Here is a 10,419-nt window from a genome sequence, read left to right on the forward strand (position 1 = left end):
CGATCTGCCTCTGTGGCTGGGCTTAGTATCCACCAGGATTCTAAAGGTAACCTGGAGCTGTGAGCAACCCTATGGGAAAGTTCCTGTGCATACATCTCTATAGGTACTGTAACTCTAAAGGAGGGACATGGATTCTAAAGGGATGGACATGCCAGTCTATGTGCTCAATAAAAAAAAAAATAAAAACCCAATATCACAGTTTAAGAGTGGTAGGGTATGGGCATCAGTCAGCTGCTATGATGTCCTGTGCATCCCTTTCTCCTGATCTCATAAAGCTAGGGATGCCACCAACTATTTTAGAAATGTTGCAGATGCTCTCTCTGTCCCTTCTTCTGCCTGTATTGTCTACTCAAATATCATTGATACCTGAAAGCCTCTTAATAGCCTGATATCTGAGGCTGCTGCCTAGACAGGGGGATTCATGGAGGCACCTGAATCCCGGATAAGTCAACTATAGAAGCAGACCCTGTCAATTGCTCCCAATGAGGTGGGTTCAGGCTATGCCATCGTGGATATGCAATGCCACCATCTTATTCTGTCTCAGGTTTTCCTGTGCTCCAAACAGAGGTGTGCAAGCAGGGCCAAAAGTTCTTCATGACAATGCCACTATTCCTTGGCCTGTCTGTTTGCCATTCCCTCAGTAAATCTCATCCATGGCCTGGATGAAGTCATCCCAAGCCCTCTCCCTGTCAGCTGAATCCTACACATGGAAAAGGTATGCATCTCCTGGTCTTTCAACAGAGGAGCTGCAGAGGGGAAGGTCTGCCTACATTACTGGCTTTCAAGATACATCTTGAACTTGATGAACTGTATAAGATGCCGTCTTTGCCTGACCAGGTACACCCTGCTCTCCTACACGCTGTTAATGGCCGGTATGAGAGGAGTGGGACAACTCCCAGCCTTATCCACGTAAGGTTAAAAGTGTAAATATTCATCCTTTCATCTCCATCAGTGTGTGGTAATGGTCACTGACCCCATTTCTCATCAAAGATGTGGTCATGCATGGCTCAACCTGTAATAACTACTAACTGACACAGGAGTGCATCTTCTCCCTGGGCCAAGGAGATAATCCTACCTTTGGCCTTGCTATAGGTGTTCTTCAGTTTTATTACCTCTAGCCAGTTCCCCCAATTTTTCACATGTTCCACATTGATATGGCTGTTGCAGTCAGGCTTTCCCAAAATTCTGGTCCCACCTTATATAGAAAAAAAGCATAGAGCTCCATATGGCCCACCATTTGACAAGTTCAGGGCTGCTGATGACCTTAGTTCACCACAATACGCTGACTCTGTATGATACATGGAAGGAGAGAAGGCTGCAGAGCTTTTAGAGAAGCAGAGAGACAAAGACAAGACCTACTTTTCAATGTAAAACCAGGTACACCATCCATTCATTCTTCTTTGAAGCATATTCCCTATAAACTGGTTACTGATAAACTTGCAGAATCTAGTTTTTCTGTTTTCAGTACTGATAAGGTTACAAAGGTGTCATCTGTTTGAGACAGATGGTCTTTTGTTTCTAAATCACGTCATTCTGTGAGTAATCACTTACTTAAACTGTAGGGATAGTACAAAATTAACAAGGTTACAGAGGATACATTCGTATTGTTTTGCATTTTGCGTGTCAATGTCTCAAAACTTAATTGCTTTTACAGAAACAATATTTTTTGTATTGTTGGTTAATTTGTCAAAAGCTAAATATACACTAAAAGCCTACATTAAAAGACACTATAAGGCACACTGGGAAACCTGGATACAAAGGGGTCACTTCATCCTGATTAGTAGAAACAACAAATCATAGGAAATAACTCTGCAGTTTGCAGTCACTGATGAAGTATTGCATAGGATGTAGCTTTCTTTGAAGTACAGATAATGCTGCATAGCACATGGCAGAGTTTTACTGTTTACGCAGCCATGTCTGTGCTGAATGCGGTTTCTGTAGCCTGACAGGCACCTCCCCATACCGCACTCTGTCCTGTTATCATTGTGGGTATCCAAGTGCTATTACTCTGGGCATACACTGACCTGATACGATCACTTTTTTTAAACCCTAGCCCACAGCATGCTTGCATCCATTTATAGTTGCATGCTCCCAGAATTAGCATAATGAAAATATAATTTTAGACCTATTTGCTGTCCCATTGTGTATTAACACCTGGATCTCATCAACAAAGTAAGAAAACAACCCGACTCTCTCAGATGGGTCTTCTCCACTTTTCAACTCTATTACCAGAGTGACATTTAGTCTTGAATGCTTTCAGGCTGCCAGTAAATCTGTAAGGGAAATCATTACTGAACACTGATGTTGTCCTAAATAACACTACATGCTAGACATATGTTTGGATTTTCTATTGTAGTGGTAGAGGTAGCACAGCAGTGAACTCATAACCTTTCCAAGTTCTCTTCACCCCACGCACCACAGTAAAACACTAGCAGTGCCTTAGTGAGGTACAATTTTTCAATGGCTGAAATGCCATCCATACTCCTTCCCTTCCTCTGTCTTACATCCCCACCACTGACTCCCATCTTCAACACCATCACCAGGCAGCAGGATCTACTGGTACATCCTTCTACCCTTCATATTTTCTGGTCGTGCCTTGAGTCATGACAGGTTTGAGGGAACATCAGCTTTCCTGTCAAATAGCTCTGAAGGAAGCCTCAAATTCCTTCTCTGTGGCCTAAAGACCCTTACAGAATAACTGAATCAAAAACTATTTTGTCTGTTCGTATTATAAAATTTTTCACATAATTTGGCATTGGTGAAGTAATCCTGCAGCAGACACTATACCAACTCCAAGTTCCCTACATCTAATTGATTTTTATATTACTGCAGGCTAATAATCTCCATGGAGCTTCTGAAAAACTCAAGTGAGGATTTCACTTCAGCACTTCGTAAAAGTACCTAAGCAAGTACCTCTAGGGCTGTAGCGCTGATCCTGTCCAGCTTTGTTCTTGTTCAATATGTTCCCACTACCTCTTCAGCAGTATTGACACAGTAATACATGGCCAGACACACCTGGGGAAAATAACCTAGCAAAAATGAAAAATGTAATCAGAATGAATTCTCTGAGCCAGTTCATTCCATGTTCACACAGCAGAAGGAATGATATAACTGAGCAGAGGGAGCCACTCCGGCCACCACTGTTACAGAGAGAAATGCTTGTGAGCTACACTGCACACTCAAAGCAATCACAGCTGTATTCTTCTGTCTGGCCCATGCCATTTTTAGTACTGAGAGTACTAGAAAATGTGAGAAACTATATTGTCCTTTTGCTCTACACATGCACAATCCTCATAAAAGATTCATGAGTCAAGAAATAACTATAGACCATAATTTTCAGATCGTTCTTCCTGTCTTATGTTACGGAATGGGAAATACTTATGCACAAAGTCAGCGGGACAAGTTTATTGCATTTTTTGGAAGAATTTGTTTAAAGATTCACTCATACAATAGATTTTAAAGGGTACGTTTTAAAATCATTAAATGAATTTATATATTTTATGGATACTTATACATAATGTATGTCTGTGTACTTATGTACCTATTTATATGTGTGTGTGCTTATTTTTATTTATATTTAAAGTTATCTGAAAAATATGGTTACCCCAGTATTAAAACAAGCTGGTGCAGAAGACAGTGTTGCATAGTGTCCTCTATATAATTTCTTTACAAGAGACAAAATATACTAAGTTGTACGCTGAATTAATTTGCATCAAGATACTGGTATTGCCTTTTCTTTTTTGACAAAATCGCTGTGTATTGACTTTTCTGAAAACAGTATTCTTGTCTTTATAAAGAAGCAGCAGCTTATAGTATTCTTTCATATGAGTTTGTAGGAGTATGTATACGAAAGAAACAAAAATATAGTTTAATTACTGTTGAAGTGTCTCTTCAGTGTATCATTTTATTATGCAGTTTATATTTTTTCAAAAACAGCATTGAAGCCTGTGCCCCAAATAAAGTCCTTTTTTTATTTATTTAAATGGCTGCTTGATTTAAATACAAGAACTAATAAGTTTAAGTATTATAAATTGAAAAAAAATTATATAGAAATCTGAAATATACACTAACTAAAGCACCATCTTAGTTACCTTCCTCTGCTAGATGCATCGCTGCATACACAAAGCCATGTACCCCAAATCAATGTCTTCACTGAAGCTACACTCCACGGAAAAAAAAAAGGGAGTTTTGACTACATAGAAATATAATAAGAACTTCACAATGTGACCTATAGTTTTTACTGAAATAAATTAATGGATGGCATGCAGATGCCAAGATTAAACAGAGTAATAACAAAACATTAGTAAGCACTTTTAATGTAATTAAATTTTTGATGTATTACCATTTTTAGTGTGTAATTATTTTTGAAGGAACTGGAGAGTAATACTGGATCACACCCTTATTCAACTTAGTTACTAAAGAATAAAACGAGACAATGTTTTTAAATTCTATTGCAGAATAATAGTGTATTGTCCATCACAGGTAATGATGGCAAGATTTTTCTCATCTAATAATCACTCATAGTGATTACCTAATAAAAGGACAATCCTTGGTACTATAAGAACCTATGGTCAGTCCAGAATGTAAGCAAGCATTGAAATGTGCTATATAAAGCATCTCAGCTTGCAAGTGACCTTGAATCTCTGTATCCTTATTGCTGGAGGTTGGGATTGTTCCATGGCTACATTCCCAGTCTGCATCAAGAGGCTGCTGGTAACATCAATCTTAAGCACTGGTCTTTAAAACAATTTTTTATGTTGGCCTTGAACAGGTCTAATAATTTCGCTTAATCACCTCTGTTTCTACACAAAAACTGGAATCTAGGCTGACTTCTAATTTTTCATTCTTGTGAAATCCAGCCACAGGCTTTCTTTCTGTCCAACATCAAATATCTGTAATCACAATTAGATAAAATATGTCAGATGCCCTGTGATACCCAATCATCTTTATTGTATAGAAGTTCACTTTCAGCTCAGAGTAGAAGAAATTCCATTTGACTCAGAGGTCAGTACTTGGGAAGAAAAATGAGAAGTGTGCTCGTTTGCATATTTGAATATGCAAATTGGATTAATCCAATTTGCGTTATTTGTTTCCTAATGAGAATGACCTTTTCTGCTGATGGGAAAAAGCAATTGAACTTGGGCATGTGAAAGCTATGGAAGAATAAGAAATTCCAAATCTCTAACAAAACAGGTTAACCGCTTGCTTCTGTGAATAAAAAAATAATCAAGGTCATATTGAACCCTAAATCCCAGTGCTCTTTCATCTTTAGGGACACCCAGGTTAGGTTCAGTGCCTGAATGTTGCTGCTTGGATGTATCTGTAATAACACTTCTTGCCTAGCACCCTCCTTCTTTACTATCCTTTACAAAGAACATCTAAACAGTTCTCCCACCACTAACGTGGCTCAGGTTAACACCATAACATCTTTATAATTATTTTACATAACAAAATTTGAAGCTTCAAAATTCAAAGATTTAATGACTTGCCTGAGGCTACAAAGAGGATGTTAACTGTGTCAGGATTGGAACTCAGTTGTATCTGGTCTTTGGTCCTGTGTTCAAACACATTAGATCAAGTTTCTTTCTACTGAAATTGAAATGGAAAGAAGCCGCAATCAATTTACAAAGCAGCATTAGGATCACATAGCCTGTGGTGTTCTACTTCTCTGAATGCCAAGGAAGGAAATGAGTCCTGCATATAGGTAGCTCATCTGTAGACAGGTAACATCATCAATATTGCCATGTATTATTATACATTTAATTATCCTCTCTACTGAAAAAAAATTAACACATATATATATGGTCAAATTGCCAGTATGCTACTCTTCAAGTTTACTCTTTTGTCTACAGACCTCAAAACCAGGCAGTAATATCACTGCACGGGTAACAGGTCTTAGAACTGGAATCACTAACATGCAGGACCCAGGATTAATTAAAGAGCTAGAATTCAAACAAACATCTTGGTATGGCTTGTAAGCAAGGGCACAGTTGCTTATTCTTGTTGTTTCTTTTTCATTATGGTGCTGCAGGAGTCCCCCATCAGGGATCAGGGCCCCATACTGTGAGGATTTATTTAAACACTTAATGAAAATATGGCACCTGCAGTTAAGAATTTACAACTGCAATTATAAGATGAAGAATAAAAACGTCTCTTCAGTTGATTTCTGTAATCATAATATTTTAAATGACACCAACACGTACCTCATTTTAAGTGTGTGTTTTCCCATGATTACGTACAGGAATGAGCTGCAGTAAGCTTAACACCACCACTCTGAAAGTGCATCCAGACAAATGTGGATTGTCCTAAAAACAGATATCATACCTTTGCCACCAGTAAGCAAGCAGGAAATTTCCACTGAGAAAAAGAAAACTCAAGCTGTACAGAACCAGCCAGCTCCCTAGGCATACACATACGTAATCCAGTTGTGTAGGGATTTGTTTCTTAATGTTAGCTTACTTGTTGTTATGCTATTTTTTGGCAAAATTATTCAGGAGTGCAAAAAAGACAAATCCTTTCATGATAAACAACGTAATTATACAAAAGGGGCTTTTGTAATTGCTCCTGTTTTTACCTGTGTTTCAAAACCTATTTTATATTGGGCACAGGTGTACACGCTTACAGATTGCACAACAGAAGGACCAGCTGTAGTTGTTAAGAGTAATGAATTCCCCTTTAGAGCAGCATTGGAAATAACTGTCCTACCAGCAGGCTACCCTGATTTAATAATTTTTGTAATCTGCTAATCGTGTAGTTTCATAACTGATTTAGGGTGATCCTGGTCTGTGCTATCATTGGAAGGAGCAGTTCTCTTCACTTTCCCATTGCTAAGTACCTCTTTCTGTAGCTGAATCAGGAAATTAACATAGCCCAATTGAAAAATTTATTAGTTTTGTTTGGATCAAATCTTGGATTTGGTGGATTATGCCACAAATCCTGGTGTTAACATGAAGAAGGATGAGGAAATGCATTACCTGGACAAGCGTATGGCAGATTGAGGTTGTCCTAAAGTAGCCACAAAACTGCAGTCTTGAAAGACGATGATTGCTTGAAAGGGGTGTTAGCAGGTGTAGGAGCAGATTCAGGTGGTTTCTAATGTCAGATATGTACCAGACACAAACTGTAAAAAGATGAGGTTATTCAAGCTCATGTGTATGTGTTTTCTTGTCCTTCGCGTACGCACCACCTAACTAGGTATCTACAATGCAGTTGCCTGCATCTAAGCCTTATCAGGTTTATATAGAGACTCCCTTATAAATCAGCGGAGATCTAAACCATCAGGTTAATAGAGTCTAAGGCACCGTCCATCTCATCCTGAAGCAGAAGCCTAAAATGGATTAGATGAGATTTTTCTCTGAAAGTGACTATTTCTCTCCTTTTGACTATAAACAGTAGGGTGACTGGCTCTGCTGTATATGTCTCTAAACTGAGGGAGAATCACTCTATCTATCTTGTCTGTCAGGGTTAAATCAGTGTTGCTATTTCAAAGTACTTTGAGAGAAGGGTCTTTAACTAGAAATGTGGTACGCACAAGTCACTGCTGCACTCTGGTTATGGTCAGGTAAGGAGTTCCTGAACAGGAACTGTATATTAAATTAACGCTACATTACAAACAATAACATAATGCATTATAGCAACTGAGATTAAGATGTGGAATGGCAACCAACAAATCGATGTTGTCACAGTATAAGTTACCAGATCCAAAGTTTGCTGTCATCCCAGAAAGACCTCCAAATATTTCACTGTATTTGGCTCAGATACATATCATATTTTGCATGTTTAGCAAAGCCTCGGGAAAAATGCAGTTAAGACCTTTGTTAATAGCTAGCAGCACCCCACTGAGCTAGAAAAAGCAGCTGGAAATTAATTGTCCCTGAAAACTATCACCTTGCACCATGTACAGAAAAGACAGTGTTAGCAGTGGGATGAACAGTAACAATGCACACTACTCCTGTTGCAATTGCTCCTGTGTCGGTGGCATAATACTTATTCTTGCCAGTGTTTTCACTTTTTATAGATAAATAAGCAGGTAAAAGGTGATTTTTACGAGGTAACAGTAACTGTTAATTTTAGGGGATTTGTATGTTGAATTCAAACATTCATGGGTATTTATTCCAGAGTGTCACACCTACTTCCGAGTATTCTTTTTTTAAAGTTGCCTTGTCAGAATTAAAGAAATAGCTAATAAAAATAAAGACTGATCTTCAGGGAATAGAATTACAATTGGTATATTAAAGCTAAGCAATCTACAACAAAGGAGAAAGAACAGAAGGAAAAGGAAGTGTCCCTTGTTAAATATTTACCTTTTTTTTGATGAAAACTACCTTGTAAATGACAATATAATACAAGTGTTCCTTAGATAAGGTCAGCATTCAGTATAGAGTAAGTCTTCCATAAAGACTTACATTTCTTGGCACAGAAACTTTGATTATAAAAATTTCATATAGGAAATGCAAAGTGCCATAATGTGGGACACCGATCAATGACGCTATCCTGATTTATAATTGTTTTTTTAACAGTGATGTGCACAAAGGACTAATTTAAAAGCTCATTTTAGTTGCAACCTACCTCTTCCTTTTAATAACAAGAAAGTCATCTGATTACATTTTTTCAGTAATCCTTGTGTCACGTATTAGATAATCTCCTTATAGTTTAAAACTAAAAATGCTAATGGATTGGGGAAATGGGTTTCTGCTTTCACCCAGAATATCTGTCTTTTTTATGCTTGTCTTTTGGATCATTTATCTAAATAATAACCTTTAGTGCCCACTCCTTCCTTCCAATGAACTAAAAGACATTAATGATTAAAGTCAGTGAATACACATCTCCCTACTCTAGTTTTGCCAGCTGAGGTTACCACTTTCAGCTGCTCTGCTGCTTTTTTGGGAGAGGTGGGAGATACAGGCATCCTCTTGCAGAGCTACTCATACGGTTACTTCCTAATTTGTCTCGATCAAAGCAGCCTAAGTTAGCTTAAACTAACTAGTTAGTGAGCATCACCAGTCAGCACTGACTGAAAGGACATTGATCTCAGTGACAAAAAGAAAGCAATTATATGAAAAACTCAGCAGACAGCTTTCAGTCAGCAAATCTGTTGGGGCAGCCCCAGAAAAGAGGCAGTAATAAACCCCCTTAAGGGAAGGTGCTGTGGGTGGTAACTTCTTCAACAGGCAAACCCGGAGATACGGGAAGATATATTTGAATGGCCTTAGTCTCAGAATGAGGGAAAAGAACTCATTTTTTACAAAAGCAGCATGGAGAAGATAAATGACTAGCCCCAGGTCAGGTACCAAGATTGTGGAAACTGTGGGAATAAGTGCCAGGCCAGAGATTTTTCTAGAGTATTTGTGTAGTTCATTTTTCATCATGCCTGACATTTAAGCTCTATAAGGACCGAGCTTTCAGAAATTGCTTAGCACATACCCTCTGGAAAAAAAAAAACCAAAACAACACACCAACATTCTGAGCAACAGGGATGTGTCTTCATAATACTAAGGAAATAACGTTCCTCATCTGCCAATACTTTCTGAAATAGATGGAACTGATGTACATTTGAAGAGCCAACAACTTTGTACTGCCTTGCGACTTCGGAAAATGTTTTCCAGAGGAAAAGTATCCTTCCACAGACAATCTCTCCCAGCAGCCCTTCCCTTTCACACAAGACCAAATTTCAGTTCTGCTGATCCCAGTGGTGACAGTATGACGTGGGGGGAAACAATACCTCAAGTAGATGAATGTCGTGCCTAGAGATGCACAGCAGAGTCCTCAAGTAACTTGCGCTGTTCTGAGGCTCTCACTGCTTAGAATAAATTCATCTTGCCACAAAGCTTTCAGTCTGCATAGTCAAAAAAGGCTTTGGATGTAAAGCGATATTCTTACATGAATCAGGCTGTTTCCTCCATTGATGAGAACAAAGAATGACCCTATGAGGTCGGTCTAAAAGTATGGTGCTGCTTTGATATTTCCTGTGGTGATAAATAGCACAATATTCTCAATAGTTGCAAATTACAAAAGAGCCAGAATCTACCTATGTATATTATGTAGTCACTAAATCACATTTTCATGGCATGTGGGAGGTCACCAGGAGACAATAGCAGACAGACAGCTAAAGGAATTGTATTCCGCTTATTCTGCAGAAGGGGAAAAAAAATAATCCATGAATGTAATTTAATAGAAAAGGAAATCTGTTAACAAAGATTATCGCAGCAGGAAGCAAAAATTTACTGAAGCAACAATTCTATATGAACGTTCATTTCCAGTGAATCATGCCATTATGTTCAATTTCATCCTAAATGCGAAACCTGCCCTTGCGGCTTGTTCTCTGCTGTGGGATCGCTGTCAAAACAAAGAACAATTACAAAATGCTCCCTCAGTTCAGAGTTCCTATTTGGTAAGTGACGCCCATGTGATGCAGAGATC

This window comes from Chroicocephalus ridibundus, chromosome 2, assembly GCF_963924245.1.
Source record: "Chroicocephalus ridibundus chromosome 2, bChrRid1.1, whole genome shotgun sequence".
Taxonomy (NCBI): domain Eukaryota; kingdom Metazoa; phylum Chordata; class Aves; order Charadriiformes; family Laridae; genus Chroicocephalus; species Chroicocephalus ridibundus.